This window comes from Pieris napi, chromosome 5 (assembly GCF_905475465.1).
Source record: "Pieris napi chromosome 5, ilPieNapi1.2, whole genome shotgun sequence".
Lineage (NCBI taxonomy): Eukaryota > Metazoa > Arthropoda > Insecta > Lepidoptera > Pieridae > Pieris > Pieris napi.
Genome location: NC_062238.1, coordinates 9,241,389 through 9,265,341, shown reverse-complemented (window position 1 = coordinate 9,265,341; position 23,953 = coordinate 9,241,389). Strand labels below are relative to the sequence as shown.

At 33.6% G+C, this 23,953-nt stretch overlaps 1 protein-coding gene across 3 annotated transcripts in view; it reads right to left on the bottom strand.

Annotated features, from left to right (window-relative positions):
• LOC125049997 (brain-specific angiogenesis inhibitor 1-associated protein 2) overlaps positions 1–23,343 on the bottom strand; it is a 189,838-nt gene extending 166,495 nt beyond the window's left edge. For 2 of the 3 annotated variants that reach the window (XM_047649581.1, XM_047649583.1), the window contains exon 1: positions 22,975–23,340. The gene's annotated coding sequence lies outside the window, so the exon portion shown is untranslated. Of the gene's footprint in view, positions 1–22,974 lie in introns of all 3 variants that reach the window. The other variant, XM_047649585.1, reaches the window with a different exon arrangement.
• Between the last annotated feature and the right edge of the window lie 610 nt (positions 23,344–23,953).

The window sequence follows — 23,953 nt, the reverse complement described above, 5'->3', positions numbered from 1 at the left end:
GTAATAAAAACGAACACATTTCTTTGTGTTCTAGTCGAGACAAAATAGTGGAGGCTCGATGAAGGCTACGGAATTGACGCTGATAAAACCGTAGGACACAGTAAGTAACAGTAAAATCATCAATCTATCCAGTCGTGTATTTGCTTCAATATTTTTGTAAGAACAATCCCATTCCAAATCGTTTTGTGAAGTGTTGAAACCGATTGTGGTTTGCGTCGAGTTTGCCGCAACTTATTATTATCTAATTTTATTGCACTTTGCAGGGCAATAACCTCGTAAATATTTGTTAAATATGCGTACAAATTCCGAAGGCTATTGCAACAGTCAGACAGTAACAGCATTATTTTTATTTATGAAGAGAATTATTACGTGGGGAGCGTTTTACTGGTGTAAGCATAGCAATAGCTATCTCTTATTTACAAATGTAGTAAGCCTTTTTTGTCCCTATCACACTTGAGTCACCTCACATTTAGAAGTGAAAAAACATTATTTAACGTTAACGAATATAACCAGAATAACAAGACATTGTAATAAACTGTCTAATGCATACAAAGAATTAGAAAGCATTATGTAACATTCGTTTACGTAAACTAGAATTTAAATGACAGTGAAATTGGATTGAATTTATACACGAAAGAAATTCAAACGAGACACGTAATTTACATAAAATAGAAATAAACAACCGACTAGGAACTAAACAGGTCCCTTGAAGGGAAAGTAGTCGAGAGTGAAAGACAAAAATGCGGCCCTACAACTGACATACTAGTTAGACGACAAACACTGGCATATCCGAGTTTATTAGGCCCATATGTAACATGTATATGAACAACTTTCTTTATGAAAATATACTGATCAAGAGATATTCAAGTATGTATTTTATGTCTAGTTTCGCTAGACATAAATTTTGATTATCAAACTCAAACTCAGACTTTATTCATATGCGTAACCAAGGACAATTATGAACGTCAACAAAAAGATGTTAAATTGATTCTAAATTTAAATTTACTACAATTCGCAAGTCAAAGGCGTAGAGCGTGCTAGAGGAACTGGCAACAAACTCGCTGCCACCCTTTTTAATCGCGGAGTATTGAGTCATACAAATTGTTTGTAAGGCATAAATATTTGAACCAATCCCAAGGATTAGGATCAATTAAATTATCGTCGAATTAATAAACAGCTTTATTAATTTACGTTTAACGAGAGTTTTGAATTTATTCAGTGATAATTCTCGAAGTTTTTTTCGTTTGGGAGTATGTTGTAAAAACGAATACAATTTACATATAAGGAGTGGTTTATCTTCTGGAGCCTGGTTGGTCGTACGCTTAGCTTTGTTCTGTTTTGAGTATTATTCTGGTATTATACTGGTTAAGTTGGCATTCATAGAAATAGTGAAGCAATAAGATACTCGCCCATAACCTTTTGATGACGCATGGGGCAAATAAATTTATATAGTATCATTTATTACTTTTTAACGTTAAATCTTGTCTTTGGATTTATCCGCATTAAATTAAAGCATTTACAATATTAGTTGAAAGTAATACAGTATACATAAATTAACCTTAGCCGTGAACACGTATGAAAACGGCAAAAGTCAATGAAAAGGAAATAAACGGATATGATGCAGTAAAGAGCACTTGACTAACAGGAATATTAACACAAGATGAGTCGAAATGCCCTGAAAGCTTTCACCCAAAGTAGGCCGAGCTAATGTTGTGTCCTTTATGAACTCACCGTCCGAAGAGGGCAAAAATATAAATTAAAACCACTGCGCGATTCTACCATTTTTTTTCTGAAAAAATTCGGTAAAGATTCCGCCGCTTTTCAGCAATTTTTCGTCCATGAATGAGTGCCCGTGGATATTTCATTTGCATCCTATTTAGAGGGAAAGTTGGTTGTTTAACTCTTTGAACAAAATTCAAGTGCACCGCCGTTTGTACAGAGCTCGATGTGAATAAAATATAGACAAATGAATTAGTAATGGTTCCCATTGTAAATTTATTAATTTACTTATGTTTTTCTCGTTTATTTGTATAAGAGTATTTCAAGTGTAGTGTTGGCCTAGTGGCTTCAGCGTGCTACTCTTATCGTAGTTTCGTTCCCCGCCTGTGCACCAATGGAACTTTCTGTCTATGTGCGCATTTAACATTTGCTCGAACGGTGAAGGAAAACATCGTGAGGAAACCGACATGTCTTAGACCCAAAAAGTCGACGGCCTGTGTCAGGCACTGGAGGCTGATCACCTATTTGCCTATTTGATTTAAAAATGATCGTGAAACAGATTCAGAAATCTGAGGCCAAGACCTAAAAATAAGCGCCACTGATTTATGTTTTTATTTAAGAGTACTTCAAGTAACGAAATTCTAAATTGAATGGATAACCAAATCTTCCAATTGGCCACCTTTCTATTGGCCTACATTTTCTACACTCCAGCACAATTTTCTTCATTACAGGGATCAAGGAGAGTAAATGAAATGAGAGTAATCATTTTATCCGTTTATTCTTCTCGGCCGACGCTCCCTAAAATAAAGCATTAAAAGACTGCTACGGATTATCACACAATTTATTCAGGTGCTTAATTTGAGCGGCTATCCCACTTTGAGACCAATTTATATTTTTATTTCACTCAAGTAAAGATCCCCGAAGATTTACTTTAATTTTTCATCAACCAAATCTTTCTTAACAAAGGGTATCCATTTAACTACGCCATAATTAACAGCTACATTACCTTTAAGTAATGGTTCTGTATCACCTCAATTTCAATTCGAAGATTGTCTAGTTTGGGCTCAAAGTTGTAACTTAGTTGTCGAAGCAGATGGATTGGGTAGAACTATCACTCGCAAACTTTGAACAATTATATGATGGAGCAAATGGGTATTAGATTGAAGGCACACATTTCGTTACAGCCATTAAAACTAGTCTGCGTGGTGTATAGTGGCAGGCTCGGGAGCCGAACGTACTTCTCGATTGCACTCAACCGAATAGCAGGCAGTCCAATCGAAACTTTTGATTAAAATCAAGCAAACCAAGAGCTGTGTGATTTCGACTGGATGTAGATATCTTTATTTGAGCAGTGTGTTATTCTCATATCGGGTTATTCGATTGAATTTCAATATTTGCCCAATCGATTACATCTCACCTGCCCCGACGGAAATATTAACCAATTTATCATCGTCAAACGAATGCGGTAAAATGACACATATTTTTTATTTATTAACACTTTTTTAGTTTTTTTACACGCTTTATATTAGCTTAACCTGTATGTATGTATGTAATATGTATTTGTGTGTGTAACCGACTCCTTCGGACTCGATTTTGACCCACTTTTAACGGACAGATTTAATTCAAACTTTGCGCACCTGTCAAAGATCGATGACAATACAATAATCCAAAAAAAAATGAAAAAAATAAAAAAAAATTAACCAAAAAATAAAAAATAAATATAGTGTAAAAAAACTAAAAAACACGCTTTTAAAGCACATCAAACTAAAAAGTGAAAAATAATTCCTAATTTAGGCTGAAAATAGTATCAAAAAGCGTAGGGCGCTCTGTGCCATATTTTTCGTCTATCGAGCAACCCACGCTTTTTCACAATAATACCAGTATTTTTTGTTCATTACCATTTTCAGCCTAAATTAGGAATTATTTTTCACTTTTTAGTTTAATGTGCTTTAAAAGCGTGTTTTTTAGTTTTTTTTAACTATATTTATTTTTAGACAAGTTGTGGGCAAGAACTGCAAAACTACCTAATACATATAGTTACTTAGACAGAACTAATGGAACAAAGCAAGCAATTAAAACATATGTTAAAAGACAAAACATTTATGGTATAAAGATTCAAAGCATTTTAAAGTTACATAATTATCTCATGACGCCCCAGAGTTAAATGTTTTATTAATATTCATTGCTCATCGAGAAAAGCGTAGAGCTCTAATTACAATCCTGCGAGGTGTTAGGGGTCGGACGTCAAAACGGGTACAAAAATCATTTAAATATACAGCGGAAACCTTTGAAGCGTGCGGTGCCTTTAGGAATTAATCCGATTAAAATGAGGGTTAGGGAACATAGGGCGCCCAACGAGTGCCGGAATGGATTGAATAGGTATTTACTATTTACTAAAGCAAACTATGAACGCAATCTATTCGATACGCGTGTAATTGGTACTTTTAAGATTCATACTAAATTTCAACGTATTATATATTTCATACAGCTGTGATGTTTGAATAGTAAAGTAAAAAAAATTGAAATTGATTTACTTCAATAATTTCTCAACGTTTATTTCTTTCATAATAACGCAGCAAAGGGCCTGGCACCAGGATGCTCCTAAGTTCCTGGAAGGGCTTATTTAAATAGATTTGTCGTATTACATTGTAGTTAAGGGACAAGATCAATGAGACCAAATTTTCTATGAGTTTTACCGAGCGCTCGGAAAATATTGTCCGAAATATATTCTTGGATCCCCATTGATGCTATTATGTTCGTCTAAATATCTTTGGTCAGGATAAATAGCTGTATAATCCCGTGTTAGTGCTATGATCCCGATGGACTGCGATGCCCGTGACGCGGAAATTCCATTAACCGCCGCGATTTACTGCTATCAGACAATTTTAGAGTAGAATTTACCCACTAATTAGCTGATGTACCTCACGTAATTGGAAGTTCTGTCAGTTTGTCCAACTGTCATTTCAAATGGTTCCTAAACGGAATATGTTATCGAACAAGCTTACTAGACCAGTGCCGATAATTTTTGAAACCAAAAAAAATTACAGTAGGATGAAACCCATTAGAAAAGCAGGGGAATATGATTAAAATGAAAGGAAAAATAAATTACGGTCGATCTGAGGTCGGGAAGGGGAAGGGGGGGTAGGTTTAAGGGTAAAAAACGGTTTAACTCGATTTCCGGCAAAACTAAAAGTCCTATCGAAGAAAACTAAATGGCAAAGTTGTAGGTCATAAAAAGATCTACAACTTTTAGATTCACCCATTTTTCACATAACCTCAAAATTTATGTGAAAAATTCAAAAAACCAACTTTTTGGTTTTTTATTTCTATCTTTTACAAAAATTTATTTTTTTAAACGAAATTTGGTGAAAACTTACCTTATTATGTCCCAAATATACTGTAATTTATTTGATTAAAAATATTTATTTTTTCACCTTATTTTGAATTAATATCGAAAAAACACCCTAATTTTCAATCGAAAATTCTGACGTCAAAATTTCAGCTTTTTTCAAAATGTTGGTGTGCTTTCAGTTCGTTGAAATCTCTACTTTCCTATGGTAAAAAAATATATATATATTACCATAGTAAATCTTCTCAGAAAATGCAAAAAATCGTATGCAGTAACGCCCAGACCCGTCATCCCCTTCCCTACTTCTCTATCTTCTCTAATGCAAGCAAACAATGTTTTTTTTATAGAACAGGGGGCAGGAGGCTCACCTGATGTTAAGTGATACCGCCGCCCAAAGACACTCACAATGCCAGAGGGCTCGCGAGTGCGTTGCCGGCCTTTTAAGAATTGGTACTTTTCTTGAAGGACCCTAAGTGGAATTAATTCGGAAATACTTCAGTGGGCAGCTGGTTCCACAAAGTGGTGGTGCGTGGCAAAAACTGCCTTGAAAATCGCTCAGTTGTGGAACGGCGGACGTCAAGGTAATACGGGTGGAATTTCGTATTCTGCCTTGACGTCCGATGATGAAACTCAGCTGCAGGTATTAATCCGAACAACTCCTCTGAACACTCTCCATGGTAAATGCGGTAGAAGATGCAGAGTGACCCCACATCTCTACGCAACGCCAAAGGACCAAGCCGGAGAGGGATTGGTGATCGACGATTCGAACCGCTCTTGAATACGGTCAAGTGGAAGGAGCTGGTACTGGTCTATGGGCGGTGGTATCACATAACATCAGATGAGCCTCCTGCCCGTTTGCCCTTTGTTATATTAAAAAAAATCTAGTTTAAATGAGTCGGCTTTCATCAAATATACTTTAATATCGGTTTTCTAAAGAGCTTCTGAAATTGTTTAGGCTCATTTTTAATTGGGTAGTGCTTTATTACAGTAACTAAAGTTTCTTACCGGCTATTCTCGGTAGAACTCATTAAAGCCGGTGGTAACTTAGGAAATGTCTATTTTCAATACTACAATACAAAATGTGTTATGTAACTTTTAAAAAAATTGTAATCGCTGTTATATGTAATAAGTCTGCTGTTGTACTTTATTCTTGTAATATACAATTAATAAATAAGCGTAATGTATTATTGTATTACTATATTTACTCATGTAAGTGAACGTTGTAATGTTTTTAATGAAAAATAAATATCATAAAAGTAAAAGCTAAATAAATAGTTTCATATGGACATGTCGCGCTCCCGATAAGACTACTGCTATTGTTACAAGAAATCACAGTTTGTTTCACATGTAATATTTTATGATTTAAATCTGAAGACACATTTGAAGAAGTCCTAAACTGTGTAAACGGTTGTTGTGTCTTAAACCACAATTGGGTGCGGCTTGTGAAGCGGCTGAAAAAGCTAAATCATGCAAATACAGGCACCGAATATGATTTTGTCCCATTCGGTGTCGAGTCCCTTGGTCCGTGGGGTCCTAGCGCTATAAGTCTTTTTAAGGAAGTAGCCGATATCACAGGAGACCGAAGAGCTGGCAGCTACCTCGGACAAAGATTTAGTCTAGAAATTCAAAGGGGGAACGCTGCCAGTATCTTCGGAACCTTGCCGTAAGGGACTCCTTTTAATAATATATTTTAAGGTTAGTTATTGTTTTTCTGTTATTTGTAATATATTTATTTTATTGCTTAACTGAAATGAATGTAATACAATATTTTTATTCTCACCGCAATTAGAAATCAATTATCTAAACGTCATATCGTCTGTGTCCCAGAATCGAAGTCGTTTAATTTGACCGTAACCGTTATCGTTCATAGATTGTAATCGTCCACATACAAAAACAAGCGGGACGATTAACAATAAAATGAAGTTTATACTTTCACAATATCTTTCTATACATATATAAAATATAGTGGCGCTACAACCTTTTAAGGTCTATGTCTCAAATTTCTATATTTATTCCATGATAGAGACTCTTTGGTTCAAGTACACAGGCGCTAATTAAACATTTAAGTTAGCGCCTGGTAGCTAGTAGGTACCCTTGACCCCAAGGCTGGTGCTTTCCTTGTTCAACGAATTAGTATCGCAATACAGCAAGGAAATGCAGCGTAAAGGTACACTGCCACAGGGACCAAACTTTTTAAATTTGTTTTAATTTTCTATTTATTAATTTTAATTATAATTAATTATATATTTCGATTATTATTATACTATTTAAATCTACACGCTTACCTAACATTCCTAATATGATACATTTTTGATTGTGGTCAATATTTGTTTCTGTTTTCAAGATTATTGTATTGCAGTGAGTATTTGGATATTTTAAGCATAATTAACCAATTTATAATCTCACCTTGCATGAACAGCAATTTCACGTCATGGTTAAGATTATTCAATCGTGATTGTGAGCATAAAGCATACACAAGACTATGGCCGTGAACCAAACAAGACAAGAACGTGATTCTAAAATAAATGTTTGCATTACAAAGTATTTTTTGTAAGGTGATTGCAGTTGTTTTTATACTTAGGATTAGTACTTTATAGTACGAAAGAAAAAATGTTACTTAACTTAGATAATAAATGAATGATATAACGTTATAAATATTCCAATTCCTGAATTTTTATGTTTTTTCCAACATTCGTTGATCATTTTTTTTTTCTATAAAAAATATTATCCCAATTTTAGCCTACCGTGCCTGACACATCCCGTCAACTTTATTGCTTCTAAGTTATGCCGGTTCCCTCAAAATGTTATCAAAGAAAATCCATTGGTGCATAGCCGGGGTTGGAATCTACATCCTCAGGGATGAGGGTAGTATTTAAGCCACTAGGGAACTAACACTGTTATTTGTGTTCTGTAAAAAATAAAATATGAAAAAATATCACTTTACGACTCATTGGTCTAGTGGTTAGTACCCCTGACTTCGAATCCATGGGTCCCGGGTTCGATCCCCGGCTGAGACGAACATCGATGTGATGAGCATTTGGTGTTGTGCTTAGGTCTTGGGTGTTTAAATATGTATTTATATGTCTATCTATATATAATATGTATGTGTATCCGTTGTCTAGTACCCATAACACAAGCTTCACCAGCTTAGCATGGGACTTGGTCAATTGGTGTGAATTGTCTTTAAAAAAAAAAACATTAACATTATCATTCGTAACTGTCCCTACAAGAACCGATGTCGCAAACATATTATCGTGGTGGTCAATGGTCCCAGAAAAAGCCAAGCAATCTGGTTCGACTTATCCCGATTTTATTATATGGGTTTCATAGACACTAACAATTTAAGGTTGTTTATTAATTTCATATAGTGAAGATTATGCGCATAAGACAAGTTGTGACGTGCAGCTTTTTTTTATTTTTTTTTTATTGAAAGCTTGCCAACGCTTGGCACACTGAGACATTGGTAAAAACAAACACAAAACACAATTTTTAATGTGACAAGCACTTATAGGCAAACATGACATTCATATAGAGATCATAAAGAGATTAAACAAAACAAACATTACAAAACAAAACAATTACTTATCAAAGAAAAAATTCTAATTACAAAAAACTAAACAAAAAAAAATCAAAACAATTACTTATCCAGCTTTATCCAAGCTTTATCCAGCTTATAAAGTGTATGTACGAGTACTTAGGCCCCCCATAGACGAAACTGCGATGTATAAACAAGTAACAACCATAAACGCATGATGTTACTGGATCGTATTTACCAATGACAGATTAAATGCACCCGACTACACATATGAAATTTTAGTACAGTATAAACAATATTTTACGGTTTCAAGCACTATAGACTTATTGTCAGCGCAGCGTTGGCCTAGCGTGCGACTCTCATCCCTGAGGTCGTAAGTTCGATCCCCAGCTGTGCACCAATCAATTTTATTTCTATGTGCGCATGTAATATTCGCTCCAACGGTGAAGGAAAACATCGTGAGGAAACCGGCTTGCCTTAGACCCAAAAAGTCGACGGAGTGTGTCAAGCACATGAGGATGATCACCTACTATTAGATTGACAAATAATCATAAAACAAATAGTTTTTTTCTTATCACACTTATTGCGCCTTTCAAAAATGGTGCTCAAATACAACACATATAAATATAATTTAGTTAAAATACTAGCGGAGACGATATCGGACATTGGATATCGTATGAAAATAAATTAGCAATTATAAATAGCGTACCAGGGCCACGAGCTACGCCATTACCTCTACCACCTTCAGTTAACTATGATGGGTAAGATCGAGCGAAGGCGTTTTAGGGATAATGGATAGGTATTTCGACAGCGTGAGCTTAAGCAAGACTGTCTGACGATCGATAGACCATAAGGGGGGTGGCCCTATTGGGAAACGAAACAGAGGATGACCGCTCACGAGATGGGCGGATGACATTATTAAGCGGCCTGCTCGAGCTGGATGCAACTCACCCAAGACCGAGATACCTGGAGATCCTTGGAGGAGGCCTTCACTTGCGGAAGGGTAAGTAATTAGGAAATAGATATAACTTAGTACCGATAAAAAATTAAAAAAATAATAATAATTGCAATGTGTAATTTATTTTCATAAAAAAATATAATAGGATTAAGTATATTTTTATTATTATTGCGACTTCGTAAGAATTGCTGCATCTAGCAATATGTTAGATAACAAGCAAGACTTAAACAGATTCGTATTAAGTATCAAATTCGGCAACTAATTACAAATATTAACTTGAACAATCCCTTGTTATCGAGAACACACAATAGTATTTACCTAATATAATAATTTGAATATTTCCTTTCCCATTACCAACATGAAAGCAACACATTCCCAAAATTAATTAGCCAATATATGGACAATAACCGAACATATGAAGCGTTTTATACAATAACTGAATAGATAATTCACTCAATGTATAATCAAAATCACCGTCTAACCAAATGGAAATAAGCAGTCAGTTGCAAAGGGGTTCGCAATTAGTATACGTAATCAAGCAAATATTTTAATGCTAGTAGCATCTGAAACTTGGACTTAAGAGGCCGGGAAGCATTTGATTTATAGTCAAAGTTGCACACGTTACAAGCACAATCAGATACTTATAAATATAGAAAGGATATACATGTGTGAAAATAACATGAGAACTTAGGCGCAGCGCTAACCAGATCCATGCAACTTCCTCACAAACGAGTAGCCCGCAATATCGCAGCACACAACTCACGAGGGGACTCTTTATATTGAAGAAGTCGCATAGGTCCGCTAACCATCCGCGAATATACACTAAATACATAATTATGTAGGAATTAAGAAAATAATAATAATTAACACAGCAAGGTGTCTAAAACGACTCTGCTAAATGACTTCGTGGAGTTGCTAAAAAAATATTTAACCTACTCGTATGTTTCAAAAAAGCAATTGTAATGTTAAAGTAGGGGATTATTAAAAACACGTAATGGACCATTAGAAAAACTGTCACAAAAGGTTGAATCTTATGTGTCAGAGGCATAATTTATTCCATATATCATTCGACACTGGAATCATCGAATTATCTATTGTCTATTCTATATATCTAATCTTTTTGTTAGTTTTTGAGATTATTAGAATTTATTGGTACAAAAAATTAAAGAACAATGAGCCGCGAAAGCTTAATAAAGTTGAATATCCATCAAAAAGCTTAGATATTAAAAATTCTAGGTCAAATAAAGCTAAAAAATATTAATTACCCTACATTTACTTTTGCATCCCCTCTTTATTATTACATTTTGTATCATAACAAAACTCTATTGAATATTCAACATCCCTTTCATCAACCCACTTTACGATACTCAGTTTTACAAAATGTATTCACATTGTAGCAAAGTATACTTAAAAATAGTAAAACATTTTCCAAACTTGAAATCTTAATTAAAACCTCGATTTTAATTTGATTATAATTTTTTTTTTTTTAAAAGACAATTCACACCAATTGACCTAGTCCCATGCTAAGCTGGTGAAGCTTGTGTTATGGGTACTAGGCAACGGATATACATACATATTATAGATAGATATACATATAAATACATATTTAAACACCCAAGACCTAAGAACAACACCAAATGCTCATCACATCGATGTTCGCCTCAGCCGGGGATCGAACCCGGGACCCATGGATTCGCAGTCAGGGTTACTAACCACTAGACCAATGAGTCGTCTAATATAATTGGATTCGAATATCATCGATTCTTTATTCGGTTCTTCGTGTGTCTGGCTAACTGTATTTGGGCAAATTCCATCACGTAGTAGGTATAACGGTCCTATGCTGTCTCTGCAGAATACCTCTTATTACACCTCTGAATACAGTCATCTAGATTCGTACTATAATTACTTGTCAAATGTGACAATCACAAGCAGAAGGCGACACACAGATAAAAACTTAATAACATGTATATTCAAATTCAAATTTATAAGTGATATATAACTTTTAGAGTCTGGCTAATGAAAGAAGATAATTGAATTATTTGAAAACTTTCGGATGGCAACACAGAATGTCATTGAATTTCTTAGATTGGTATGATCTATTGTCTTGATACTTTAAGTATCAATAGTAAAAGAATAAATACGTATAGTATTTAATTTCATAGAAATACAGTTACTATCAATGTAAAAAATAATAAAATGCAATCAAGTAAGTTTAATCCACAAAATATATCAAACTTTTAGGGATACCATACTAAATTTTTTTTAATATGCCGCGCTTTTTCATTATCATTTTTCAATAGCCAGTCTCTATTAAAATGTATTTACATTAAACGAAACAGAAAAACAGATCACTATTACTTGTGTATTATTAGTCTGTGGCAATTTCATTTCTAGCTGTGGTTAATAGCTTGAAGGCAGTCAAGCCGCAAAATGTTCTTAAAGAAAACCAATATACCTACTACGTTAGAATACAAGAACTGGTAATAGTTTTAAATGGCGTCGCACGAATTTAATGATACTAATTATACAGGAGTCTCGGAGGATAATAATAAAAAAAAAAGATTTTTGAAAGTGAATGTCACTTCTCTTATAACCAAGAGAAAAGTATAAAATGGCGGATTGTTTACAAATTTCAATACATTACACAAAACTTAAATTAAAAAAAAATACTTAGACGCAAAAATCGCTTGGAGGTGTTCCAATGAAGGTCCCCCGAGACTCCTGCATAATCAGTATCATCAAATTCGTGCGACGACATTTAAAACCCAACCCAGCCAGAAATACGAGTTACAGTTCTACTCGGTAAAATTAATATATACGTATGTTATTTAAAAAGGTCAGTACTATTTCAATTGCAGTCATGTTCCATCAGATGACGATACAGATATCTTTGACAAGATATGTATACCGTTATGTGACTAGAGCACTATGCAGTTAATCTGTGATTGTAGATTATGATCTTAGCGTGAGATGAAGTATAAAATACTTAAAGTCATACTCATAAAAATATATAGCACACAGTAGCTCTGTAGTTCGCAACGCTTAAAAAAATGTTTCATTATTGATTAAAAGTAAAATGATAGTTAATAATTAAAAGCACACTTTGGTCTATGTCAAATTCTGTTTAGCTTAAACTACTTGTATTAAGTAGCGAATACTTTAGTTTAAAAGGTAATACACAAGTTTATTTTATTTAAATACAGTTGTCATGAAGCAGTTACCATATCGCTGAAATAATTAGGTTAAACCTAATAAAAATACAATTTAATTAGAGTTTATGTACAATAATAGTATTAAAGCTATATCAAGTAATGGATTTTCGTCTGCCAAAGACAAAGAGCAATTTCTTTGATCTATCTAAACTTTTAGCAATAAAACTGTGCTAACATTGCGATAAGATCTATTATTTTATGCTAAGTTTGAATATTCTTGTCGAAAAACGCGATAAGAATTCTTGCGAATCCTAATGCTTTGCAGTTTATATGAAACTAGCTGGCCTGGCGAACATCGTACCGCCTAACAGTAGATTCTTTATTTTTTTTAATACTTATATTGTATAGTATTATCTTAGCTATATATCGGGACACCGGTCTAGCTAGTAAGATAAAAAAAATAAAGTTGATAATACAACAAATACATTATGTCAAAAAATAAAAATTTACCTTTCCGGAACCCCAGCACTAACGCTTGAACTTTATGATATGGTATTAAAGTTCAAATTGCCTACTGCCATATTATTACGAATATTTTGTATGGGAATATAGAAAAGTGTTGTTTTTAGACTTTTTCACTCAATTTTTTTTAATTTTTCTCTCCGTAAGAACCATCCTAGTACTTCAAGGAATATTATGAAAAAAGAATCAGACAAATCGGTCAAGCCGTTTTCATGTTATGTCGTGACAACGGAAAACGGGTTTCATTTTTATATATATAGATGCGAATACGTTCTTATTTCAAAATAAATCCATTAAAGAGTTCTGGTACACAGACGAAGCCACCAGCAATGACTTTTTCTCTTGCCACAAGTGGTTCTAAATTCAAAACACGCCAACAAGTTTCGCATTAAGCAGTGTTGCTAACATAGAATAAAGAATCATTCCGGTGTGACCCCACGTCAGGAAGTTCAAACCCGACCCCCGTCATTAATCTCATCTCTTCCTTGGTCATCGCCATCCAGGATATTGAGGTATTATCAGAACACTTAGGGTGAAAGGCTTTCAAGACGTGAATATAACTGTTGTAAGTAACAAATCTTATTACATTCGTATGTACTAGATTTAATACTACGTAAAATACTAGCCGAGTGAAATGAAAGAAAATGTATGTAAAAAGTATTGGAATGAGTGTCAGTTTTTGCTTTATCATAATTGTTTTGCGTTGTTGAGATTCACGAGCCTGCACTCAACAATGGTACGGAATGGTGGAAGTAGCGTAAAACTTTAAAGTGTTCATTAGTTAAAAGAACTTGGTCATCACTTACAATTTTGACCAACGTTTACAAATCAAAAGAAAGTGTCTAAGCAAATTATTTTTTTTAATTTTGTGGCGACTCGTTTCCAGACTTAATTTATGTACGCGATTCTATATAACTTCGCCACAGAGGCTAAATAATTTTCTATAATAAACATAAACCCAAAAAAAGTTATCACCTTTCTTTTAACAAGGGTATAATGGAAGTAACTTTTTAGATATTTTTTCGATATTACACAATACACTTCCATACAACCTTTTTTATCTTAGTCTACTTCCCGTAAAATATACTCATTGAACTTTCGAATAGCGGGAAGCTGGGAGTTTGCGATAACTCTACTCGAATACAAAATTTTTATCATTCAGTTGCCATGGCTACCTCGTTATAAACTTACTGAAAGCGTTTTTTGTTTTTGTAGCTTATTCAAATTTTTGTTGAGTTAATTTCATATTGCGTTAATGAGGTCATTTAAGATCGCTTTAAAGATTATGATTATATTTAGACAATTTTCCATTCTTTATAACCTTTCTTTAAATTATCTAAACAAAATTCCTTTTTTAATTTCACATTGTGATTAACTCGACACATATAAAAAACGACCGTCATTTGTTTGACAAAAAATGAATGTGTTTTAACATCGTGATAAAAGAACAATATAAAAATGTATGCGAACTAATTATTCTCAGTGTCAACAATGAAACGTATAAATTACCTACTCATTTCGTTACACCTGATTTATTTATCTTAATTTACTGTCAATCAAAATAATATTATAATCACAGAGTATATTATTTTAATAACCATTGTTAATAAGGGTTATTTTGAGTTTTTATTTTTATTTTTTTGTTAATAATTTTTGCAATTCTTGTACTCTACCCTCTGTAGGTGTTTCTTTCTTATTGTTCCACAATAGGGTTGCCTGGAAGAAATCGCTTGTTAGCGATAAGGCCGCCCGTTGCCTTATAACTTTTGTAACATGTTTTTTTTTGTATTTTTGTTATGTGTATGTTTGTAAGGTAATAAAGCATAAAAAAAATCAAATCTTCTTGTTACTTATAAGATTAAATAGCAATAAAAATGTAAAAAAAGTAATTAGATTAAAGTAACTATAGTTTTTTTTTATAGAACAGAACTATAGTTAAAGATACATTAATAAACAATTGTAATATTTAACAGTATTTAACTGGGATCGCTATGACCGGTAACCAACCTACGTGTGTCGTCAGGCATAAAAGTCCTTCTTGCCTCAAAATTACTCACGCATTACCAAACTTTGTATTATAAACTATTTACTTGCACTTCATGGTTTTCAATTGTCCATTGCATGAACTGTCAAAATGTATGCATTACAGTACCTATGCTGCTTTAAATTGTTAAGTATTAATTAATTCATGATTCATCACTGATTGTCTATTATAATTAAATGTTGTCCTTTTTGGGCTATCTCGTGTATATGCATTGTTTCTATATAATTTAGAGAGAGTTTTAAACATTTGTTGTACCAGGATATTAAGAAGTTTTCTCTCTTTCGGCAGCTCATGTCTGAGCATTGTGGTCAGCAACGAAGCATCTAGAGCGGAGTATCTGTTTCCACCGGATTTTGTTCAGCGACTCTCTTATGACAGTGTACAGTTTTGAGGACTATGAGTCTTTCACTTAATAGGTCCATCTGGTTCGTGGCCACGATTAACAGTTAACAGTTACTTATTTAATAAAATAAATCAAATACACGTTAAAAAACAACAATTATTATTACAATAATTATTGATAGACGTATAAGACGACACCTACATATTTCTGATAAGTTTTCTTTTTTATTGTTTCTAGGCAACTTTTGAAAGTTGCAGTATCGCCGTTGCTTAGCATTTTTACTATCATTTCATGGTATTCACTTAAACATTTAATTTATGGAATTGCAGGGATTTTATGTAACATGGCAAGACTAAAGAAATATGACAATTATCGTTATATTTCAGTTAATGTACCTACATAAAACCATAATAAATAATAGTTTTGAGTGTATAACTATACTCCTTCAGAAGTACAAAAGTAGTAGTTTGATTTTATCGCGTTCATACAGATAGACGCAGCCGTAGACTTAATAATATATACGGAAGTGAATTTTGATTATTTATTTACGGTATAAAAGAAAAGCCTATACTTTGGCCAAATAGCGAAACGTATTACACAATAACTTATAATTTAAATATAACTTCAGTCAAAAATTACGTTAAATCTTATTTCCATGGGTACGAGTTCAATTTACATAACTTAACTAGGCACCCTTTATTATGGTAAGTAAAAGTTTAAAGTAATGCAGATCGTCGAAAATTTGCAATGAGTGGGTTCCATTCACGAAACTAATTACTAATGTAAATTGCTCAATAATCTTAAATTTACATTTATTACCATAGTTCTTAAATAAAAATCAATGGCACCACAACCTTTTTAAATCTAGGCCTCAGATTTCTGTATCATGATCATTAGATTATAATAGGCAATTAGGTGATCAGCCTACTGTGCCTGACGCACGCCGTTGACTTTTTAGGTCTAAGGCAAGCCGGTTTCTTCACGATGTTTTGCTTCACCGTTCGAACGAATGTTAAATGCGCACATCAAAGAAAGTCCATTGGTGCACAGCCGGGGATTGAACCTGCGAACTCAGGGATGAGAGTCGCACGCTGAAGCCACTAGGCCAACAGTGCTGCATACCCTATATACCAGTCGTAATAGCTACGAGACGTAGCTTAATGTAGCGCATTGAACAGCTTTTGTGTTCAATTTAGTTTCAATAAGTCATAAAAAATATAGGAAACTAAAATATATTTTGGTGCGAAGGTTGCGTTAGCCCGTGAATTTTAGTGGTTACCTTCACAGTTTCACACCTCGCGAAATAGAATATATTTATTTGCTACAATATAACTCCATTGATGTTATTTGATTACGAATTAATGATATCTGTTGCATGACGAATAGTATTGGACTTGTGGTATTCAAGTCAGTTTTGGTCGTGCATTCAGATCGATAGACAGCATTATTTTGACTTGCTTCTATGGTGGAGGTAAACATAGTGAAAGATCCGGCATGTCTTAAATGAAAAATGTAGTATGAAGGGAAAATGGTCCACGAAATAGATTCGGAGGCCAAATCCATAAAGTGTCGCAGTGCCACTGGATTTATAACATAAACTATTAATTCGTATCTAAATCTATTAATTCGTATTATTCCTGTTCCAGAAATCTTTCTTATTTCGAAAATTGAAAAATGACCTCAGAATTGATCTCAGAAAGCTGGTTTTCGTCTGTCAATGAAATACTTTGCAATAAAACAGATGATGGAATGTATCTGTCCCTTTAAAGGAGATTGTAGGGACTTTTAAGCAATTTATGGCGTAGTTGAGACGTACGCAAAAGCCGCGTGTAGAATTAAATCGATTCTTGGCGATGAGAAAATAATAATAGGACTCATTAATATTTTTTGTCTAACCTGCGGAAATGTCCAAAATATTTTGCGATTTTTAAAAGGCATATCAATGAAATTTATTGCCTTTTAAAAATTGCATAGCAAAATGTCCTAGAATGTACAAATTTTAAAAATAGTATTGTATCGACTATAATATAAAAATATGTACTATATATTATACGTACATATCTTTCCTGTTAATTAAGTTGTAGCGAAATATAAGGATGAATCTAACAACCAAAAAGGTTTTTTTTTCAAACTCATTCTAGTGTATATTTTCCTCACTGAAATTAGTTTCTCAAACGAGGGAAGTAAAATCATATTTCAACTGACATTTGACTATATACCTATATAATATAATTTTCGAAAATTCGTTCACCATTAGAATGATTCAGACTGAGTAACATTTGTTTTATTGAGTTAGTAAGACCGCAGAGGATTTTCTTTTTAATCGATTTAAAAAACAAAGGAGTAGATTATTAAATTAACGTGTATTTTCTATGCATAGCTGCTCCGTTCGTAGATCGATCATGTTGTCAAATGATTCGAATTATTTCCCAATAACAAATAACATGTGCAGCCGTTAGACTCCAGAATAGACCGATAATTATTATATGTTAATCTTTGTACACTTTGACTTTGTGATTTCAAACAAAATCCTAAAGAGAACTTTGGAAAGGGCAGTTTAGCCCCGGCTCAAGTTTCTGGTGAACTTCCCTTCAATTGAATGCTCCGTCGCTTCGATTAAAGAAAACTTTTATAAAATGTTTCCACGTTTCATTTAATCTTTTCGTCTATTTTAAAAGGTTTTTTTGATACGCTTATTCAGTCTACAAAAGATTTTAGGACTATGGCTGTGTTAATTTTAAGTTATAAATTATTAAAAATCACAAAACGTACTATAATTTTGACGTTTACTTTAATTAAATTTCCTTGAAAATTCATGCCTTTATAAAAGCTTACAAAACAAGCTTCGAAATAATTACATTTATAGCGGAAAATACTGACCTAATGATATTCATCTCTTTTCCTCATGAATACTTCACTCGACCCGGCTTCTAAGGAAAAAATATAGCTTGCTAAAAAGCCATTTGAATTCATCACAGAACAAGCCGCAATCTTTTTTTATTGGTCCTTAGCTTAGCTCGACAATTTACCATAACGATAAGCTGAATAAATTTAAAATAATATATATTAAAACTAGCAGACCGGCCAAGCGTTGCTGTGGCTAAGATTTTTGTTATATTACATAATAGTAAACTATTCAAGGGAAACGGTAGGAAAACACCATGGGACCACGGCCAACGGCGGATCCAGGGGGGGGGTCATGGGGGTCATGACCCCCCCCTGAGCAGGACTTAGGTGGACCACTAATTCAACAATGATTATATATATAAATTAATATACAGAAACATGTTGAAACGTCTAGCTAGACCTTACCTCAATCGGAATCGGAACGACTAAACTTCTACATATCATAACATAGTCTTATTTTAAATTGTGACATCAATATGTATCCTAATAGGAAGATTGGATACACTACCCTGTCAGCGAAGCGACAGCAGAAAGGTCTTTCTCTACGTTGCGCAGAATTAAATCGTGGCTAAGATCTTCAATGGTTGAAGATCGCCTAACCGGACTGGCATTTACCCGTTGACGTAAATGACGTAATAACGCGTTTCCGGAAAACACGTTAAAGAAAAATTGATTTAGTTATTAAAATATATGTATTTTGTTTGATGGAATCCCTTGTCGTGCCATCTTTTCACTTTTGCGAAGTTTAGCGTAATACCCCTCGACATACCTCTAGCTGTTATGACAAATCATTCACCACGGTTATGTCATATAAATAAGCTGCCTCATTCCGTACGTGATAGTCAGGCCGAGCTAAGCTCGCCAAAACAGCCCGAGCTGAGCTGTAAAGGCCCTAAAGGCCAACACCGAGATTCCACTTTAAAAAAAAATGTGATAGTGTTTCTCTGGATGTCTTCAAGAGAAGATGGACCTATATACACGTACATATTAATGTACGTGTATATAGGTTGGTCCAACTAGTGACGTCAATAATTTTTTTTAGATTCCTCACACCTGGGGGTATACGAAAATACCCCATGTATGTTCCGCGATTTTTTGTCGTTTTCGAGTTATACATTTTTTTGTGTTTTTTCAATATTTTCTGCCAGCGAGGTTTCAAAAATTCATATTAGTTAATTCGTAGGTATTTTGCAGTTTTTTTCAGTTAAATGATTCCAGAAAAAAATCCCAGCTTCTTAAAATTAGTTAAAGCTACTCAAAAAAGGTTTTAAAGTTAGAAGTTTAGTTTTTAGCTGGATTTGCCCAAACATTCGACTTCAATTTAAAAATACAAAAGGAAGTTTCCATAGCTTCTGGATAAGTTTAGAAACTCCGCAGGGTTCTAACCTACCAAAATCATAGAAAAAAAATGGTACTTAATTGGTCTTTTTTGTTGTAATCGGTGGATTTTTTTGGTGGATAGGCTATAAATCATTGAAGCATTAAAAAAAATTTTTTTTTCGACTTTTATTATTCTTATGGTTAATTAAACTTAATAATGTGGTTTTTTAATTAATTTTAATACCCGTAAAATAAATCTAGCTTTAATCGGCCTTTTAATGTGGATAGGCAAAAAATCATTGAAGCATTAAAACTGTATTTTTTTTAACTTTTATTTTTCTTATGGCAAATGAAACTTTACGATCTATTTTTTACTAATTTTAATACCCGTAAAAAAAGTAGCTCGTGTAATTCTTACAATAATTTTGGTCTTACCATTCAAAATTCAAAATGATTATTGCTAGTTGTGAAATTACCTGTTTTTTAAATAACAAATAAATAAAAATAGGTAAAAAAACTTTTTAAGTTAAACGGTTTTATGTTAAACATACATTGCAATGTTTAAGATAAATGTACTAAAAACCAAAAAATAATAAAATAGATACAGTCGTTGGAATTATAAACATATGCATAGACTAGACTAAAATAAAACCGTGGGGCACGTCAATTGTCTACAAATTATCGACTTAATGTGCGATAGAAGAATCGTTTAATTCGTCGTTAAAATAGGCAGTTGGCCCGCAGACGGTCAGGAAATTACTTACTATTTTCTTGCTCATGGAAATTCCAATAGTTATACACTCCATGTAAATAAAAGAGATGTTTCAACTAGTTTATCGTTGGACATTCACACTGCTGGCTGGCGAGGAATCGTTTCACTGCTCGTAGTTTGTCTTTAATCGACAAAACATATGATAAAAGTACTACTCGCTCACCACTATGAAACCCTAAAACTCGCTTATAATCGAGCTTGCTAGCTTGTTTCCACATTCTAGCCCTACTTATCACACGTCCATCGTTGTCGGTTGAACAACTGCCTAATTATAGTGTAACATTACAAAACAAACATTTTAATCAACGATTGTAGACAATTGACGTGCCCTACGGTTTTATTTTAGTCTAGTCTATGCATATGTTTATAATTCCAACGACTGTATCTATTTTATTATTTTTTGGTTTTTAGTACATTTATCTTAAACATTGCAATGTATGTTTAACATAAAACCGTTTAACTTAAAAAGTTTTTTTACCTATTTTTATTTTCTAGTTTTTAGTTTTTATTTCGCATTCTGTTTAATTCATTTAGTGCTTCATTATTGCAAGGTTCCTTGCCCGTTAGTTTATATAAATAAATCAATTCTATAATATAAATATAATATATATTTAATTAATAAAATAGATACTGTTTTTAATATAATGTTATATATATATAATATATATTTATATATTATATAATATTTATGTATTGTCACCAAAATCCAAAGTGTATACAAAATTTCAGATTAATCGGTTGACAGGAAGAGGGTGAAATTTGTATTACTAAATTTGACCCAAGAATAAATAAAACAAACGGGGTGAGCTAAATAAAACCGTTTAAAAACACAATTTACTGAAAAAATACTATTTCTAACATATAAAATTCTCGTGTCGCGGTGTTTCGACAATCGAACTTCGTTCGAACTTCTCCGGAACGGCTTGAACGATTCTCATGACATTTTGTGTGCATATTGGTTATATCTGAGAATCGGACAACATCTATTTTTCATCATTTTAGTGTTAAGGGTAGTCCACCCCTAAATTATTAATTTTTAGATAAAGATTTTTTTTAATTTTTTCATGATACAGCATTAAAAAATACATACAACCCCCAATTTTCAATCCTCTACGATCAACCCCTATTTTTTATTATAAATGATATACATGGCAAAACGACGTTTGCCGGATCAGCTAGTATTATAATAAATTTTCAGAACTCCTTCCTCCAACTTGAATACATAATGACAACGTTTGGGGATTTTTCAAAGAGCTGGTTTACCCGAAGGAAAGCTACTTTTTTTAACGGGTATTAAAATTAATTAAAATCACATTATAAAGTTTAATTTACCATAAGAATAATAAAAGTCGAAAAAAAAACATTTTTAATGCTTCACTGATTTTTAGCCTATCTACCTTAACCTTAAAGGCCGATTACAACAAAAAAATACCAATTAAGTACCATTTTTTTCTATGATTTTGGTAGCTTAGAACCCTGCGGAGTTTCTGAACTTAGCCTTCTGGCTAACTATGGAAACTTCTTTTTGTATTTTTAAATTGAAGTCGAATGTTTGGGCAAATCCAGCTAAAAACTAAACTTCTAACTTTAAAACCTTTTTTGAGTAGCTTTAACTAATTTTAAGAAGCTGGGATTTTTTCTGGAATTATTTAACAGAAAAAACTGCAAAATACCTACGAATTAACTAATATGAATTTTTGAAACCTCGCTGGCAGAAAACAATTCAAAAAACACAAAAAAAAATTATAACTCGAAAACTACAAAAAATCGCGGAACATACATGGGGTATTTTCGTATGCCCCCTGGGGGCATGTGAGGAATCTAAAAAAAAATATTGACGTCACTAGTTGGACCAACCTGTATGTACACAATATTATGTGTTAAGTTTTTCAAGTGTACAATAAAGAATAAATATTTTTAAGTGCAATACTTACGTACATTAATAAAATACCTACTTTTTACTTGTATCTATTGTTATCAAAATTAAATTATAAGTTCTTTACTTGACCACGACTATGTGACCCCCCCCTGGCACCAAAGCTGGATCCGCCCTTGGGACCACCATGCTTTTTTGGTGGTTATGTCATTAAATTGTAGCTTATATGAAACGTTGGTACTTTCAACACAGAGCCATCTGTTAGAATTGTGACTATCAAATAATAAACAAATATTTTGCAATAAAATAATATTATGGGTATACATGGAGATGTAAGCTATCCTATCGTTTAAGTTAGATCAAACTGCACACGGTGTGCAAATTTGATTGAAATCGGTTCGGTAGTTTAGGAGTCCATAGCGGACAAACAACGTGACACGTAATTTATATATATTAAAATAAAATAAATCTTCTTACCATTCACGGATATTATGACACTGCTTCAATAGTCACGACACAGTTTTAGATTCAAAACCGTGCTGATATCGAAACGAGTCCAAATAAGTCCAATAGTTTATTTTCACTTTCAATTGAACCTGTCCAATTCAGTGTCTCGATTTATCACCTAATAAAATCCTTACACAATCTGATATCACGATTCAACTGTTCAGTTTCACTTTCTATAAAGAATTCGTAATAAGTCACGAGATTCGAAACTCCAAAGAGTAGCGTCCTATTAAGTCAACGAAGTACGGAAAACTTCAGTCGAACTCGTTCTGCGCAGTGAAAACGGTCATCCCTAAGCAGCAAGCACGCCGCCCGAACGCCGAACAGCGACTGTGATAACACTTCTTTCGAATGAACCTCCGAACCCTCTCTATAGTCTGCGTATAAGCTCTCTCGTTGCGATTCTACGCAACTAACGTGCCTCCACGGAGCCCGCTTTAACCTAAAACCGACCCTATGTACATACAAACAGAACACTAACTCATTCATATGAAATTCCCAAACTCGCCTCGTTCATATCGCGTAACGAGTTTACGGTACGTAAATCGTAGTAGATTTGTTTTTCAGTCTAGCCACAGTAATCCGGTTCTTGGCGCTGCGGCTCAAAGCACTTTTTTCCAAACCGTTTCCCGTTAAATAGAGCCTTTTTTGTGCAACTAGCAGTCAGTGGAGAACTCGAAATAACCGCTATGGACAAGATGCCAACTTTCTAAACTAAACCTATAAGATGATTCCATCGTACCGGTGAATTACGTTAGTTTTATTGGAGGCCAGTGTAGTCGGGACAATAAAACATTCAGTAGATTGGATATTGCCGGGCGACGTGTCGTAATTTCGAGTGGAGTTTTTGCTTGGAGCGTTGTCGTTAATGTTTATTAAAACCGCGAGTGGACATTGCGGCGGTGTCAATTACTAGGGCTTGAAGCCCCACAACGTGCACAAATTGGAT